Below are 14,354 nucleotides of genomic sequence, written 5' to 3' on the forward strand. Positions count from 1 at the left end.
ATTCCTCTTTGGACTGATTCCTTCAGAATGTATGATCTGTCCCAAATGCATTACTTCCTTCACTTTGATCTTGCAATCATCAATCTTAAGCGTGAGTCCTTTTTCTTATATGACCTGCAGAACCCCTAACAGTTTGGTTTTGCATTGTGTTCTTGTTCCGTCGTGGTTGCAATTAGAATGTCGTCCTGGAAGTAGTATACACCATCAAGTCCCCCAAACAGTTGTTGCATCAATCACTGAAAAACAGCTGCAGTAGATGCTAGGATGAAAGGCATGCATTGACTGATATCTGAAGGATCCCAGGGTTTGACAAAAGAAGTTAAATGCTTTGAACTTTCATCTAAGACAACTTGATGGTATGCTGATGACAAGTCGAGTGTAGTGAAGTACTTGTTGGGCTTCATGATTGTTAGCATCTCACTTATATTTGGTGAAGGGTGCCTATCAATCCAAATGTTGGCATTAAGATCTCGAAGATTGACACACATCCTTAAGGAATTAACTGGTTTGGGTACAATTACAATTGGGGATAACCACTCAGAGGACTATGATTTTCTGTTCACAAAGTTTTGTCAACTCCTTCTGTAATGCTTCCCTTGTTCCAACCGGAATGTTTCTCACTCTGTGTGCGATGGGTTTGGCACCTCTCCTCAGCACCATGCTGCCCTTTGCAACAAAGTTGTTTTAAAACATCAAAATGATCTTTGCACTCAGTGTTGCATTGCCATGGTGATGTGTCATCAAAATGATGCATAAACAAAATGGTGGTCACATTGTGTAACGTCTTTGTGTCCTTTTTTGTATTGTTTCGGGGGGATGAGCAGTGAGTGCTTTCCTTCGCGCTCCCAATTAATTTTGTATGCAGTGTACTTGCCTCTGCCGTTCAGCTGGCCCACAGGATCCTCTCTTATGTCCCTCGATAAGCAGTTTCTCCCTGCTCTACCTGCACAGTGTCAGGCTGTGGTCCGCCCACTGGAAGCTCTCACTTGCGGTCTCCTCTTCACCACTTATGTTAAGATATACCAGGAACTTAAGGCTTACTTTAAGTAAATGTATTGCGAGAGCCCCCAGGTGGGTGCGCTCTGTGGGAAGCTTCACCTCAACTGACTCTGGTGTCGTTCTCAAACCGCGTAGTTCGAGAACGACGTCGGAATGCTCAATACAAAACACGTACAGAGGCCACGGCAGAAGGCCATAGCTAGTGAGACCTCAAGAAACTATGCAACATGTTCGGCCATGGCCATGGTCTTGTAAAAAGTGGTGTAAAGATGTCCTTATTTGTGCAAATAATATTAGGAGGGACAATATTCTCAGCACTTGTTGTAGGTTTCATATCTGATCAAATATTTTGCAAGCTATGTAAGCTTGATCTTATAAGCTATGAGCTAGGTATAATTCACTGTAAATTAATAAAATAACGTTTCATAAAAAATATCTCTAGTGACCAGCTGTTGAATGTAGGAAGACAGTTACAGTCCTAAGAGGCACCTTTATATCCTCTCCAACACAGACTAAACATCCAACAGCGCCATCCTCTAGATCAGACGAATGCAACTGCAGGACTGAATGCAACTGCAGGATGAGTTGCCTTCCCATTAATGCTTATTCCGTGTCCAAATGACAACAACATCTGTTAACTGCTCCTTTAGGGCATCACAAATTTACTCTTTGTTCAAACTGATTAATTTAGTAAACCTTACCAGCAAGAGCAGAGGAAGGTTACATGAAACCCACAGAGAAAAGGTTACATGGACAATAACATTACTTTTCACCAGAATGCCGATTATGAACCCTGCTTGCATTTTAGGTCATGGTTACTACAAGTATTTCATACTTGACCAGGCGCTAGGCTTCTGCTTCTGTGTAAAGTGCTTAAGGACATGAAGCAGGTCATTACGAATAAGCCGGTCCAGGAATAACGCCGGTAAAATGTCTGCTACTACCGGCTCTGGCATTTTTCATAGACCGGCTTACAGTGTTTGTCATTCCATGGAGTCCTGTCGGAATGAGAACTTACCACCATTGCTGGTGCCCGTAATATTCCAGTGACACCGGGATCTCATGTGCCGGGAATGTTAAGGTGAGTCTCCCGGTAAACTGCCGGTAGCAGCGGCGAGTTACCAGCAGACTCGTAATGAGTACATAGATTGTCTGTGGCTCAGCAGTGGTCAGACTTGTGAGCTTCCAGAGCATCACAAGAAAACACAGACAGCAGCAACGCTCTTCAATTTACCCCACTAGGCCCCCCCAAAAAGTTTGCAAAAGCTCCCTGCAAAATTAGCAAAACAATCTCAGTTTTTATAGTTTTTTTTGGTTTCCTCATTTATGTCACAGTTACCATACAGAGTATTTTAATATAAATTTCACCCAATCCTGGGCTTGTGGGCAAAGTGCTGAAGGACAAAAAGACTGTCTTTGGCTCATCATTGATCATGCTTTTGAACCTGTCACAGTGCCATTGTGAGCTGGGCATGTTGAAATTAAGCCCAACAAACACAGCAGGAAAAGTCCTTGCACTTACACCCTTAAGCTTATGGGGGGAAATAGCCCAGGATGTCATGAGTAAAAGGCCGGAGTCAGTTATGAGGGCTCCCCAAAAAAGAAAGGCCTGCCCTGAACTAATGTGGAAATGAGGCCGTGCACTTTCAAAGCAAAAAGGAGTGCATTTGGGCCTCAAAACCTGGAGAGGCATACACATGTAAATTGCCCAGCATAAGGGAAAGACATGAGACAAGAGTGGGCAAATTATGGAAAAGCTGAAGTGACATCCTCAGAAATTACAGTCCACAGAACACTAAATGGGATGTCAGCATTGTGAGCTACAGTTGCAGTGAAGCAGACTTCATTCTAGCAGGAACATTAAAGAAAATGTATAAATCTGTTTTTCCCTTTAAATTAAATACATACTCATGTAAATGTGTGCAAGATTTGTAATATATGAACTTGGGTTCTGTTCATGAGTCCATCACAGAGGAGACAACAATCCAAAGAATCTACAAGGTGATGTTGAATTGCAGCAGAATTAAGGCTTTTTCACTGCTGGAACTTCACAAAGTGACATTTCAATTGGGCCTTAAAATGGTACTCTGAGAATCCAGTTGTACAACTAAAGTCTCTAAAAATATAATGATGTTGCGCTTCTGTAACCACTGTGTGCAGGGAACCACTTTGCAAGGGTTTTACATATTAAAATTGTGTGCGTTTCCTTTCGGGGGCAGGTCCAATCTTGGTTCCGTTTCTCTCTGCTTGTGTCTTCAAATGTGAAACTAGATTCCAAAGCCTGTTGCCATGGGGATGGAGGTGTGGGTTCCCTTCAAGCATGAGTGCTTGGTCTTATAAATACAATCTTAAATTCCATAAGAGATCAAATTTGTGGTGCGGGCAAGATAAAGACAGCTCTGCCCTCCAGCTTTTTATGATCCAAACCACTTAAGCCGCAATAAAACTTGCCATAGCTGGCAATTAGCTCTTGAAGCTCTCAACATGGGTCCCCTTCTTGATGTCACAGCCAGGAACAGACCCATGCCAAGGGTTGGGGCCAGGGTTAATGAGTGGTTTCACTCCCAATGTGCAAAATGGGAGATATGCGTTTTATGGTATAACATTGCCAATAGTGAGCACACAATAATCAGGGTAGGATTTCTGAAAAGGTGTCAAACTGGCCTTTCTGGTCAAACAAAAATGATTTTGGTGGGGCCTACACAACCCAAGTTATTTAAGAAAACATCATGGGGCACTCCTGGTGGGGTTGGGAAATATGAACTTTTTAGGAAACATGCAAAATATGATTCATATTCCGCCCACCGAGCGGCATATTGTTCACAGATATAGTTTGGGAGTAAATGAGGGAAAACTGAAACTCTGCCATGGAATAACCTAAGAAACATGTAAGTAGGGTAATTTGATTTGCAGTAAAATATAGTGCTCTGAAATGCCCTCATATGTGTCCAAATATGAAGACTAAGAGCATTTTTCATGCAGGATGATTTCCATGTGCAAAAACCAGACCCAGCCCACTGTCAGAGTAAGATGACCAAGGGGTCTCCTCCCCTGGTTTCCCAAAACACTCCCACAGATTCCTTTATTTGCCTGTGCATTTCAGTCATTTCCCATTGAAGAGTCCCCAGTCGCCTGTGTAGAGCCTTAGTATATTTTACAAGTAAATCCATTCATTTCCCCATTTATTTCACAGGATTTGAATCAGGGGAATTTGAAACACACCATCTCTTCCCAGTGCTTTGCGAAGTGTTATAGTCATAAAAGTGTTGCCCAAAAGAATAAATCCCATTGTCATCTGAACACATTTGTCTGTGTTTAAATTGTGACCTGCTAAAATGAATTTCCATCAGCAACTGTATTTTCCCTTTGCTCTGCTATCCTAACCCCAAACCCATTTTCCTTTTGTGAGCTATTCCTTTTCCCAGAGCCTACCTGTCATTTGCATATGTCATTTTACGTAAACACTGATTTTCCTATTGTGAGCTACCCCATTGCCCAGAGCTTGCCTGTCATTTGCAGCCTCAGTAAAACAACGAATGTCCATTTGCATTCCCTTTCTATTGCCCATGTGTTGCACATCCTAAAACTGATTTTCCTCTTGTGTGCTGGCTAGTGTTCTCTAAAGCCCTGCATATCTTCTAAGTATAAGTATAAGAAGTATGAATTCCCTTCTGTTATGTCCCATAGCAGGGGTGCTAAATATTAAAAAAAACATTTTTTTCATTGTGCAAAAGTGAGTTGTCCCATTCTTTGCTTGCTCCCCATATTGTTTCTGTAAGCACCACTCAAAATCCGATTTTTAACTTGTGTTCTCATTCCTTGCCACTGCCTTCCATCCAAACCTGACAGTTGAGGTTTGTGGGGTGGGAGTAGGGAGGGTTGCTGGGACTCAAGAATCATTTTTTGTGCGCATGCACTTTCCTGTTTGTTGCATTCATTTTCTTGGTGTTTTGAACTGTTCTTTGACGGTAGTGGTGAAAGAAGTAAAGTAAATCCTTGCACTATATATATTTGAGTTGTCTCAGTGTGCTGTCTGACCAAAAAAGACACTTCATTGTGTGTTGCCACACCTTGGTGGCTGTTGTAATTTGTTTATTTTAATTTAACATTAAATCATAAATTAATAAAATATTTGTTGATAATACACACTGGCCTGATTCCTAGTCCATTGTGTCTACATTGACTCGACCCTATCCCTGACCAGACAAACTAACTCAGTCTCTTCCGCAGTAGCATATACCTGCAAGCTTATTACAGCCTGTCGCCCTTTCCTCTCCACAACCAATTGTGTCACCCTGGCTAGAACACTTGTATTATCCAAGATTTATTACTGCAATGCACTGTACCTAGGCACCAATTGCTGCAACCTAAACAAGTTGCAAATTGTCCAAAACAATCCGATTAGAGCTGCCCTCAACATTCCCAGGCGCCAACACATATCCGACACCAGACGCAATATTCGCTGGCTTTCAGTCCCACACCGTATCTCCCTGAAAACCCTGGCTCTTACCCACAAATGCCTTCATAACCAAGCTTCCTGCTACCTGGCCAACCAATTTGCCCTCCACAACTCCATTAAACCCCGCAGAATGGCTCATTTAAACTGCCTTGAGGTTCCACGTTTCAATCTCCAAAGATCAGGTGGAATTAGCTTCCCTATCTTGGCAGCTAAACTCTGGAACACGCTTCCTAATGAGCTCAGAGCAGAACCCTCATTCCCGAGATTCAAACACCTTACGAAAACCTGGCTGGCCGCCCAGGACATTTAGCTCTGTGTTCTCTGCTTAATTTGTACATGTATATATAATCTGCTTGTCCTCTCATTGCTATTATTATACCTGTAAATTCTGTATTATACTTGTAAACTTTGTAATTATTTAATTTATTAATAATGTGTTACAGTTTATTTTTAAACTTTACACATAATTATAAATTTTATAAACATAGTAAAAAAAGAACTAAACACAACTAAAACTAAAACTAAAACCTAGCCTAAAAAACAATCTCATAATACATATATTACTTATCTAACTAAAAAGAAATTACAGTTAAGCACAACTCAAGCATGTTATACTTATTGTTCTAATCATTAATCGTTAATAAAATTGCTCCTACGAAAATATATAAAATTGCTCCTACGAAAATATAAAGATCACCAAACCTCTAATAGAGTCAGTATCATAGTATCAGACAAGTTCATATATATATATATATATATATTCAGAGTTCTTTCGATTACCAACCAGACTCTAAAGGTAGCAATCTGCAGCTGCCGACTTTGCGGATTCATAAGGCGTAGCCAAAATGCAGATTCCCCAATGGATGCCGTATCATGGACAGAATTGCTATAACTTACTATGTAAGTATCTTTGTAATTATGGCTCTGTCTGTTTTTCTTATGTTGTAACTAAGTGATGCGCCCGATTGCCCCTGGGCCTGGTGCGCTATACAAATAAATAAAATACAAATACAGGGTGCTTGTGGAGGTTGGGTGTCAGATAGGTTGAAGGCCTCCTTAAGAAAGAATCTATGTTGTAGGAATAAAAAGCATTTATATCGTGGGCCACATTTATTGTACGGGAAGGAGACCCCCGACTTGCTTGTGCCGTATAATATATCATGTCAATCTCCGAAGAGTCACACATGGCCAGGTTTTATAGATGAGAAAGCTGGAAGAAAGTATGGGCATATTTAACCAAGGCTGGAATTTCGATCACGCTTCCCTGGGAGCAGACGCTGCAGTCTGGGCTTCCTGGAGGTTGCTCAGTGTTGCTAGGACTTTTTTGGGAATATCAATGTTACTGAGGACACAAAGAATTAACCAAGCTAGAGTACAGAAATGTTGCCTTTACTTAAAGTTCTATTGGTTAAATTCAAGAGTTCTTTTCTCCTTTGCCCAGAGGTCACTGCCATGCCTGCCTTGATCATGTCTGCAATGCTTTAAGGACTTGAAATGTGCCCAAATGAGGCTGCTGCATCTAGGTCTGCATCTTCCCCTTCCACACATATTAGGTTTACTTAGGATACCTTATTGCATCAGTGTCCCTTTCTCTGTCTTTCTCTCTGTCACTTGACAGAACATCCTCATCTGTACAAAAATACACTGTTATTTCATCGTCACTTGTGGATTTGACATCTGGGAAATGTGCAGTGATTTCACTGTGAGAAGAAACGTAAAGGCCTTGATAGTCTTTTTTGTTGAAATGCCCATGTTTATTTTTTTAGAGAAGGCATACACCCTCCCTGAGCCATAATGTGTGTTGCCATGCTGAACATTCCTGGCTTTGTTTGGCAGAGTGCTCCCTGAATCTTCTGTACTTTGTCAGTGTATTTCTCACATCATTACATGATCAAATACATGTCTTGTTTTTGATACAATTCTGATTTCATCTTTTCAAAATCATTTTGTAGGTGATAAATATCTTTGTGAAGCTAATTTTAATTTCATGCATTTTACAAAGAATTGCTGTATGTAGAGTTTATTTTTATTCTTATTATACCAGTGCGCGGAATCTCTTACCACGGAAACATAATTCAATGCTGGTTACATAAAACAACTTGCAATTGGGGGAAGAGTCCCATCATGCCTTTATGTGCCCAATCCCCACTTTCTGGCTGCAACCCTCAAACCCATCCAACATTACTCAAGGCTTAACTGGAAATATGCTACCCAGAGTACAGAGCCTGCAGCATGACTGCAAGTTTGCATCCTGTCACAGCATTGATTTGCATTGCCCTCAGTGCCATTGGGAGGCCAACAACAACCCAAAACCCCCACCCGTTTCAGCCTCTAACTTCATTCAGTGAAGTGTGCAAAGATCGTTCACTGTAAGGAGACATTAATTCATTTTTTTTACCCTGTTCCAAGATGACTTCAATGAAACAGATGCATGCCTTGAAAGTCTCTACTTTCTCTGGGTTATGAGTGTAGCCCCATTTCCCTTAAGTTATTACTCTTTTCTTCATATGTGTTCAAGGTTCTCTTGATCATCTTTATCCTAAATACATAATTCTATAAGATTGTTTGTGTATTGGGGACTTGGCATGTGCACAGCCATACTTACCCTGGGACGAGGCTTCTACTATTAGCTTCTCATCTTTAAACATTTTGTAAGGACCTTGACTTCAATGGAAGAACAAATGTTGCAACCATTTTATCCTCATATTAAAATTTTAGCCTGTACCTAACGAGTTTTTATGCTTCATGATTACAAACACTTAAATGTTCGAGAGAGTGTTGTGAGAATTAAAAAAGGAGCATTGAGCCCAGTGTGCATTATCTGTTTAGGGATTTAAGCATATAACCCTTTTATGACAGACCAATTTGCCAAATATAAATGTCTGTGAACAAGTTTATGCTCCTAAAAAGTACTTCGCTGTTATACAAAGCAGGCAGGAACCATCATTGGTGGTATTTGTCACCGTCTCCGTTCTCATAAGTGTATTTTGAAAAGAGTACAATATAAATGTATGAGACTGCACATCTTCAATTACAAACGTTTTCTCTGAAAATGATTCATATGGCTATTGGAGGGTTTTATAATGTGTTTTACTCAGTAAGACAGGTCTTAAATTCGTATTATGACTACAATATGAACTGGAACTGACCATTAACATTAAACATTATAACATTTTTGTAAATTTAAATAATTTCCCATTTTTAAATTAGCTTCTTTTGCAGAGAATACATACTATTTTGTCTTCCAAAATATACTTTCTTGGTAAGGTTCAGGCTGAGATTAAAAATAACTTACTAGTAGTGCAGAAGTTGTATCGCAGTCCAGGTCTGTCAAAACCCCAGCATCGCCCATATAGCCTAACCTCATCCCCCACATATCCTTCCTATGGAAAAGGCTCTCTCGGCGTGATGGTGACATTCCTGTAGGACACATGCCATGACATTCTACTTTAATAATAATAGAAAATACAGCACCCTCGCCCTACAAATTATTGGTGGACTTTCTTTCCTGCACTGCTGTTAACAAGAGCTGGGTGTATCTAGGAAACATGCACCTGGCAACATGACTCTTGCCCACAGAGTGAGGGAGAAAGAGTGTGCAAGCACTATGTTGATATATGATATGCCAAATACAGCTGTTTTCCACATACTTAACCATATGTGAAGTCCGACCACTCTGAAAGCTCTTTTCTGCTTGGTTTTCCAATGTGTCATTTTTTTTCAAGACCAATAGAAACTACCATACCCTTACGGCTCACATTTGCCATATGGAACGATAGATTAGTCCATTTAGCGTGATCAGGGTCGTCATTAAGGGGTCGCCAGAGGTCGCAAGTGCGACCTCTAAGGACTCCCTTGCGACCTCTGTGGTCACCCTTGTGTCATCTAAAAAAAAAAAAGGAAAAAAGAAGGATTTTCTTTTGTTTGTTGTTGTAATGAAAGCGCCTGGGCTGTGGCCAGCACCATGTGGCTCTTAACTTCTGGAGTGGCTGGCTTTCTTGTTCAGGCCCCTTAAAAAAAGAAAAAAAAATAAGAACAGGAGTGCTACAAGTCTAACACTTTCAGCACTGACCCTAAATAAGAAAGAATGGGAATACCAAATAATGTTTCTTTCTGGAATTCTATACAATAATTGCTAGGCTCATTAAATGTTTATTTCAGGCACACTTCAGGGGGTGAGTCACTGATTTAGTCTGTTCTTAAACGCCTCAACACAACCTTTCATCCTTCTGAGGTCGATAAATGAGTACCAAGACAGGCCGGGTTGATATTGGGTGTATATTTTTTCTATATAAAGCGCTTAAGCATAAGTGCTATATAATAACACATCATTATCATTTGGTCATGGACGTCTGCTTGCATTCACAGATGTGGAACGTTTCCGTCCGACCACATGGGCAGTTTCGGGAGGTAGGGGGTTTAAGAGACAGGCATGGACTGTAAAACACACAGCTCAAGAGTATTTAGAATACATCCTGACCCCAAAGATGGAAAGCATTTATATGCACTGGGAAGCCTCATTTATAGTGCCCTTAATCACTCATACATCTTTCTTTTTGACAAGGTTTAAAAAGAGGCTGTCAGAGGCCTACTTGACTTTCAAAGCAATTTCCCAATGAATCGTTCCTTTTAATGTCGTTATGTAAACCATGGCTGAGTGTTCTGTCCTTTCTAGATTGCATCTGAAAAAAGGGCATCTAAAATGTTACATTTTCAATAGTTTGCCTTTGAGGTTTGGCTGGCTTCATCCGCAATCGTGAACTTCTACAGTCGAATTCTTTGAGGCATTTGCCATTTGCCAAATAATGTGTTCGCGCCATTTTGTGCAAGTGTAGAACTTCCACGGATTCGAGTTACAGCCGTTCTGGGAGATCCTTAATTATACATGTTCACGGCTATAATGTTTCTGTAAACAAGACCTTCTCAAAACACGGCCCGGGGCCAATTTCACATCTTGCACAGGCAAAATGTGTTCGTGTGCCTATTTGCCTAAAGCTGCACTGAACACTACTGGTGAGGTTCTTACTTTAGAAATTATCGGTCACCTCTTAGAGTCGTAAGTCGCTTAAAAAGTAAGAACTTCAAACACATCTTTTCCCCTCGTATAGAATATGCAAAATGCCTCGGGCAGTGGTACATCAATGCACTAGAGCTTAATGGCCCGTGCACAGCTCTAAATGGCCGCGTTAAAGTTTCCTCAGAGAAGGAACTCTTTTTGCTTTTAGTGCACACGTATTGAGTCAAAAAGCCACTACTCGTTTGTAATGGAGGACTTTAATGACCTGGAAAGTTCGTCAAGAAAAGTACTTTTTTTCTGAACATTTTGGGCCTGTTTTTTGCCAGCTGGTAGTTTTTCCACGGTTTGGACCTTTTGGCTGCATAAACTTGGCGTGAAAATTGAGCGCATCTTGTAAAATATTGGCATTTTCAAAGGGTCCTCTTCCTTTGGTGTTGCCAAAATGCAACATATTCCGAAAGATTACCATACATGGGCACAAGGTATAGGAATTTAGTCATTCTGTCAGTAAAACATTTTGGATGAACTTCGAGAAGGATGTGGAATCCGATCTCAACACAGTATTACTTGCTTCCCGCAGAATCTGTGCCCCCACTTGTCCCCGGGATGTGCAAGTGTGCACCCCAGGGGTGTTGCTAGGTCTGGAAAGGATCCGGGGCTGCGCTATTTTTGTTGACTGTCGGGATGGGGGCTAGCTAGCCATTTTGGTTGTAACCCCTGAGCTTCTATCCCAGGCTACAACCAAAAGACCCAGGGCTATAGCCCCCTCAGCCCCCCCCACCCGCTTGGGTCCCCCTTGATGCTCGAGTGTGCCCCCACTCTCGGTCTCCCATGATGCTCGTGTGTGCCTCCCTGGATCCCCATCATGCTTGTGTGTGCCCCCCGGTTAACCATGATGCTCGTGTGTGCATCCCACCCCCCCGTCCCCTGTGATGCCGTTATGCCCCCTCCCATGACCTTTCCCACGCCCCCTTCCTTTCCATCTCCTTGCTTCCTGCTTGCCCTTCCCTTCTCCCTCCCCCTCCCCTTCACCTACTCACTGCAGGAGTTGTCTTGACCCACTATGGTTTTCATTTCTGATGGGTTGCCAACGCTTGGATTTAGTCTCTATGGAGACATTGACTTTGGTGAGCACCTTTTCAACTTTCATGCTGGACCTCCCTGGATCCCGTACTCAGGTTGGCCCTGCATCATGCTGTGCCCATCGCCTTCCTGAATCCTTGCCTACATTTTGTGTTCCCTGCAACACTGTTTTATTGACCTCTGCAACTGTAGCTCGCTCTCCCCTCTGCTTCTCTGCTCTTTTTCACCGTTTTATTCTCTCTTCTCTCCTCACCCTTCTACCTTTCCCCTCTGTCCCCCCTACATCCCTTACCTTTTTCTTTGCACTTACTCTATCTGAATTGTCCTTGGATAGCAACAACTGTTTGTCACCTCCCCCTCTCCCATACTTGTTCCCTTCCCCATCCAGCACTATCTGAAATGTCCTCAGGCATAGTATGATAGTCGCTTGTTTTGTTCCTCTCCCTCCTTTGTCCTCCCCTCTCCCTCACCTCTTGTATTTTTCCGGCTCTACCAGAAATGTTGTAGGGCCTAGTACGGTAGTCGACTGTCTGTTTCCAATTTCCTTCCTATCTGTGTTTTAGCGCTTGCACTATCAGAAATGTCGCTAGGCTAAGTACGACAGTTATTTCACATTCTTGTTGCTCATGGCCTGTAAGAATGTAATTGTATTTTCCCTTGTTCCCTCCCTTGCCTTGAAGCACTTTGAAACACATTGTGTAAAGGCGCTATATAAATAAACTATCATTCATTCACTATCATTCATCTGCTGTTCTGCTATGCTATTTTACGTGGTAAGTATATAGGCTGCATCTTCCATTAGAGACGCTTCATAGTGCTCTGATCTGCCCGTCTCTATGAAGACTGGGGTATTACTGTGGAAGGGTGGTATGTCTTGACTGTTAATGGTAAGTCGCAGGTTGGAAGCAAGCTTGATCGCATGGCCCCAAATGGTGGGATAGGGGTGTTGTTGTTAGTGGTGCGTTTTAGTCTGCAAGTGGACCTGCTGGTAGTTCTGTTTATTTGTTGGGTAGCTTTATGTCGAAGCATGGTGAAGTTTGTGCATCAGTGAAGTGTCCGTTCATCCAGTTTATGGTCCAGTTTATAGTGCTCGGTGGCAATGGTTGCAGATTGCCCCATACAAATTACTTTTTGTTTGGTCGGGGTGGGTTTTTGTGTCCTTAGCAATTTGTTGGAGCTGGAGTGTTGGTTAATAATTCAGCAACATAAGCATTGGAACAACCTCTTGAAGGGAATAAGAAACACCAAAGACCACCTACAATTCAGAAAACTACTAAAACCTAGCTCTTGAACACCTCGGAACCAGACGGAAACAACTGAAACAATAAAAACAGGAAATACAAAGAGAACCAGCTGAGTGAACCCAATACGGTACAGACAACACCTAGAACCGACAGAGGGGGGAACACCCACAAGAACAAGTGTGACATTGCTAGGCAGAACCGACCACGAGCGACAACCCAATCAGGACAGAACAATAGTTAACAAGGCTGACACAAACAACAGGCTCAACTATCAACCTTTCCCACTACCAAGCATCCCCCTGACAGACATGACTACATGACCCTTGCGTAAACCCCAACCGAACGCAATTGTGCATCCACACTATCCAACCACTACCCACGGTCACAAGACAACCATCCTCAAACCAAACCCTAGATATAAGCGAACCTGCCAGCCAAATGAGACTGCTATCATCACACTAAGAAACCCACACCCAAGCTCGTAGGTAGAAGGCCGAATGCACTAGACCGACATATATGATACCATAGCAGGTTTCTTGGAGATGTACTGACTTCTTACCGATTAAACCAACCCACTCAACAAAATCATCTGAGACAGGTAAGACTGAGTAAGAACAAAGATAGAATTGTAGAGATTAACTAACTCAACATTTCGACAGAGAGATGAGAGACAGCCTTGTCATGCTGAAACTATATCTCTGTAAAGAAGACATTTTGTCTAAATCTCGAAAGACACACGAAATTAATGTGCGTTTTCGCCAAACAACAAGGCTAATAACCAACCCTACTAAAACCTCACCCCTCTTCACACACCTCTCAAGCCCTAAATAAACAGAACCATACCTCTTAAACCACAGCAATCTCCATGAACTTCACCACTATGCAACAACAAACACACCACACAGAGCCTCACACAACAGCGCACAACTGACTCTGACTGGATACCATGACTGGATACCACACACAAAAGCTCAGCGAACAGTGTTAACCGAACTGAAGCAGCCAACAGCACATCACAGCTCCCTTGCTCTCTCTCCAAACTTTATCCTACTAACACGCCCAAACCTACCCCCCTTTCTTTCACAGCTGCCAGAGCACATGGGGACCATTACGGTGGTGATGGTGCGGTCATTAATATCCTTTAACATTAACATTAACATTGGATGTGTTGTGCATGACAATAGTTAAGGAAAATGTATGCAGGTTTGGAGCAACAATACTCAGATGATGGTCACATGGTGTTTATAGGTAACACACCGATAATGTACTCGTGATGATATTGGTTTAAAAAACATTGTTGTCTAAACCCATTTGTTTGCACCCACTAAACACCCTTTCCAATATATTTTAGGACTGGTAAAATTACATAAATAAACTCCAGCCCTACAATATGTGGGGAACGTGCAGCATGGTGGGACGAAAAACCTTCCCAATGAAGTTTCTTTCTAACGATATTATCACTTGATGGGGAGCAGGACCTCCAGTGTAGTATTACTGTAGATGTCTGGCTAAACCATTTTGTTGGCCTATATGATGGGGGAGTGGACTTTGG

At 42.0% G+C, this 14,354-nt stretch overlaps 1 protein-coding gene across 7 annotated transcripts in view; it reads right to left on the minus strand.

Moving 5' to 3' along the window:
- LAMA2 (laminin subunit alpha 2) overlaps positions 1-14,354 on the minus strand; it is a 3,027,572-nt gene that overhangs the window by 2,550,424 nt on the left and 462,794 nt on the right. The window lies entirely within an intron of this gene.

Source organism: Ambystoma mexicanum, chromosome 4q (assembly GCF_040938575.1).
Source record: "Ambystoma mexicanum isolate Mex_15411 chromosome 4q, UKY_AmexF1_1, whole genome shotgun sequence".
Lineage (NCBI taxonomy): Eukaryota > Metazoa > Chordata > Amphibia > Caudata > Ambystomatidae > Ambystoma > Ambystoma mexicanum.